The 4,669-nt window shown below is 40.7% G+C and overlaps 1 protein-coding gene across 1 annotated transcript in view; it reads right to left on the reverse strand.

Moving 5' to 3' along the window:
- Positions 1-2,889: 2,889 nt before the first annotated feature.
- Positions 2,890-4,669, reverse strand: part of ubr3 (ubiquitin protein ligase E3 component n-recognin 3) — a 151,766-nt gene continuing 149,986 nt past the window's right edge. The window contains exon 39 of the mRNA XM_056464685.1: positions 2,890-4,669. This exon is cut by the window's right edge and continues 977 nt beyond it. The gene's annotated coding sequence lies outside the window, so the exon portion shown is untranslated.

Consider the following 4,669-nt stretch of genomic DNA (forward strand, 5'->3'; position numbering starts at 1 on the left):
AACCGAATGATGACGTTTGCAGAAGTCTTATATGATCTGCTGTAGTTAATTGGTCCAGAAAGGGTTATCATAGTCTCTCCCGTCCTAGAAAAACACAGATTCTAGAGGCCACGATTAAGCCTCATGAGACAAGGCTCTCATTAATTCTGTATGTGCTCAATCAAAATGAATTGCTTCTGTACACACATTGCAGATTAGAAATGTGGACAACCAGCCAACTGTAAGTGAATCACCAGTGAAATTCTGTGGCACCTGCAATAGCCAATCTCGGATGGTTATTAAAATAAATCATCAACCTCATTTTAAGCTGCAGTTTGTAAACTTTGTTCTGTTGAAAATGACCAAAAATGACCAAATTTTTGAGCTACACTGTTATGCTGTTCACACCAGAGACGGCACGCACGAATAAATTGGCTATTTGCGCGTAAATAGACGCGTGAACATTTTAAATGTACTCGGTTCATTCCCCCATCAAAATTCACTTCACAATAGATGTGGATTCGCGTCATGAGGAGGGTTTCTGTCTGCCTGGTGACTAGCTTTGTTGCTAAATGGCTAACTTGGATTTAAATGAGAGCGTAGCTGTGCTTTAGGAAGGCTGAAAAACAGCGTATTCGCTTGTTAAGTGTGACGTCACACGAAGCGGTTCCCGGGTCCAAGCGCTCTATCAAACTGTATAGGGAGACTTATGAAATGGTAATAATAAACGTTTACAAAGCGATGTAATACTTTCGAAAGTCACGATAGCAATATATATGTCCATGCCTAATATCCGATGGCCAGAAAGTGATTCAGTTTTTATAAATTGTGTCAAATTTAGGTATTTGTGATGCAGCAAGCCCAGAGACTGAAAAAAAAATTCATTTTAATGTGTGATATGACAAAAAAATTATCATAAACTAACATTTTCTCAATTCAAATGAGTAGTGGCTTGGACCCGGAAACAGTATTACATACGTCACCAACACGTCACCACTTAACAAGCGGATATTCATTAAGTGCCTGAGTCCACTAGATCCTGTCTGAGGTGCACCCAGCTCTGTGAGTTCATCAACTACTCCAGAAACTATACCTGGATGATGGAAGCTTTCAGCAGTGCCGAGCCCAGTTTGATGAGCTGTTGTCCGGTGACGACAAGAAGATTTCCCCTCGGGGCACCAACAACAGGGGCTACGTCATAATCACGCCTGAAGGTGGGCGATTTGGCCTAAAATCAAAGTAAATTAATTTCTTCCTTTATTTTTGCCCTTATAGTTAACTGACAGGTTTTGTACTGTAAATATGCTCACAAACTCCAGGTGAGAGATTTCTTTTTTTCAACCCAGGCTCATTCTGAGAACGTAGTCCTGTGAACGTTTCTGGAGACCGCGAAATACGTGCCGGGAGGTACGTATTTTTGCAGTTTTTGTTTTCACGAATGATTGACCGTGCGACCGACCAATCGGCTGACCCACCCTCCTCCGTCCCTAAACCCAACCAACGACGATTCACAAAAGCCGTCCAGAAAAAGAAAAGCCCTCGTCTGATTTTTACCACGTTTTCGGATTTTGACCACATTCTCACCCTGTGACGAACTTGTTCGCTTTATTTTTTGGATTTTGTTTTTGTTTTCTTACCTGATTTCTGGAACCGCTCTTCCCCGGACTCGAACTCGGTCGTCGTCGTCGTGGTCAGCCCCTCTCTGCGCCTCGAGTCCACCAAAGTACACGAAGAGCTAACCGGACAAACTGGTTGCAGCAGGAAAGCCCTCCACACGGAGGCGAGCGGCCGGCCGGCAAGCACCGAAAGGAACGGTGTCACACCGGCCCTCAGCGTTCACTTAAAAACACTGGCCAAGACAATACATTTGTAGTTTGGAAGATTCAAAGACTGTGTGTGTGTGTTTTACCTGAAGCAGCACTTACGGTCCAAATATGAGTTTCTTTTGGTTTAAAAAATTATTCATCGTGCAGACCTAGACCAGTGTTTCCCAACGCTGTTCCCAGAGACGCACGAACAGTACGAATTTTGGTATAACTTCAGGTTTCGGAGTCTCTTCTAATGATCTGATGAGTTGATTTAGATTTAGATGTGTTTGATTAGGAAGAGGTTGAAAATGTGTACTGTTGGTGTGCCTTCAGGAACAGGCTTGGGAAACACTGGCTTTGACAATACATTTATAGTCAGGAAATTTTAAAGACTGCATTTTTGTGTGTTTGTGCGTTTTATCTGAAGCAATTATTAATGGCCAAACATGAATTTCCCAACACTGTTCCTGGAGGCACTCCAACAGTCCATATTTTAGATGTCTCCCTCATCTGACCCATTAACTTCAGGTTTGGAGTCTCTTCTAATGCTCTGAGTTGATTCAGGTGTGTTTGATTAGAAAGAGGTTGAAAATGTGTACTGTTGGTGTGCCTTCAGAAACAGGCTTGGGAAACACTGGCCAAGACAATACATTTGTAGTCCGGAAGATTCAAAGACAGTGTGCGTGTGTTTTATCTGAAGCAGCACTTAGTCCAAATATGTGTTTATTTTGGTTACAAAATGATTAATCATGCAGGTCTAGACCAGTGTTTCCCAACCCTGTTCCCAGAGACGCACCAACAATACATATTTTGGTATAACTTCAGGTATTTAAGCCTCTTCGTATGTTCTGATGAGTTGATTCAGGTGTATTTTATGAGGAAGAGGTTGAAAATGTGTACTGTCGGTGTGCCTTCAGGAACAGGGTTGGGAAACACTGGACTAGATACATTTTCATGTCGCCTGTATCCTGCTTTTAAATTTTGCATCATGTTTCGTTTCCATGCTCCTTTCATAGTGGTAAAGTTGCTCCATTTAACCCATTATTAGTGTCGGAGTATTGAACGCAGTAGATAACATACACCAACCACACACAGGCACACATCAGAGCATCTGTATATTTTATTCACATATGTTACATTTTGCATTAAATGTGATTAAAAGTCACCCTTTCAGAGATGACGTCATAAAGTCTGAATCAGCACCTACAGTAATGTACTGTATTACTGCCTGCCTGAAAGCATTCACCGCAGGGAGAACACCAGCGTTAGCCACCCGTCACACTCAGCACAACTCTCTGTCTATACAAAGGGGAAGAAGAGAAAGAAAAGAAACAGCAGCATGCAATAAATCGAAACGAAAGCAAACTTCAAGTGCACTGAAAACCTCCATCCCTCCCTCCAGCATGGCATGACTGCAGAAATGATCAATACCTACCAATCAAACTCATCGATACAAACCAAACATGCTTTTTTTTCTGCTGTGTGTGTGTGTGTGTGTGTGTGGGTGGTTGAATGCAGAACGATCATTTCTGATGGTGACCCACGATCAAAACAGACACAGAAACCTGTACTGCATTTGAATATGTGCATTCGATTTCTATATACACTTTAAACTCAATTTTTTTAATTTGAATGTCTTCTCAATGTGGTCTCACGTCGAGACGAATGATTAAAGGGTTTTAATAGGGGGTCATTTGATATGATAATATAAAGGGGAAAGGATAAAAAGAGAACAGAGAAGCTGCGTGTTATAGAAAATCGTAAAAATAAGAAAAAACAAACACCCTGTGTGCCATACCGCAAGCGTCCATCACTGGACTGGGCTGTAATATTCGATTGGATGTGATCCAGTTTAATGCATTTTCAAATCATTAACGTGCATACAATAATGCCCTCTCCGAAAATACAGATTACACAATCAAAGATGGTCCGAGGACAGAGCTTTGAGGAACACCACATTTAATTTACTATAGCCTTCGCTAAATGTATATTTGTAGAACGTATCAAATAGCCTTCGCTTGATAACATTAAACTTTTTTTTGTCCTTAGTCCAAAAAAAAAGATCTCCATCTTGAGTTCAAAGCTGCAGAACGGACGATCCTTCTCTCGGAAACCCTTTAGATCACAAATTCATTATCTAGGTCAGCGTTTCCCAACCATGTTCCTAAAGGCACACCAACAGTACACATCTCCAAGCTCTCCCTAATCAAAACGCTCATCAGAATATGACTTCAAAATCTGAAGTTAATGGGTCAGACATCCAAAATATGCGCTGTTGGTGTGCCTCCAGGAACACAGTTGGGAAACACTGGTCTAAGTGGTGTGTAAATAAAGAAAATAGTATCACAATTACATATAATTAAAGTCATTTAAATGAGAAAACGTCATAGTCCTGGAGGAGGAGGCTTCGGTTGCTCTGAAACTCAAGAGCAAACTTGGAAAACACTGCCCCCTATGGGCCACCTGACACAAGTCCAGCTACACTGTAAGAAATGCTAGGCTGCGCACAATTCCTTCATGTTGTCGCAACACAAATAGTTGTGCTAACTTAATTGTTTTTACAAATTTAAGCGGATTGAACTGAAAACTATTAAGTTGTCCCAAAAAACCCTCAAGAATTGTGTTGATTCAACTCATTGTAATTTAGTAGTTTGAACAACCAGCAAAAATGGTTTAAGAAGTGTGTTGTAATGGAACTGGAGTATGGGAAAGTCAAGACTTTGGGTGGGCGATTTTTAACTCATACATTATTTAGGGGCTGTTGTTGGGTGAATTTTAGGAATTATGCTTAATGTCGCTAGTTGAGATATAAATCAAATTGGGAAAATAAATAAATAAATAATAAATAAATAATAAATTATGTTTGAGCACCTAAAAACGAA

The sequence above is a fragment of the Danio aesculapii genome, chromosome 9, assembly GCF_903798145.1.
Source record: "Danio aesculapii chromosome 9, fDanAes4.1, whole genome shotgun sequence".
Taxonomy (NCBI): Eukaryota; Metazoa; Chordata; class Actinopteri; order Cypriniformes; family Danionidae; genus Danio; species Danio aesculapii.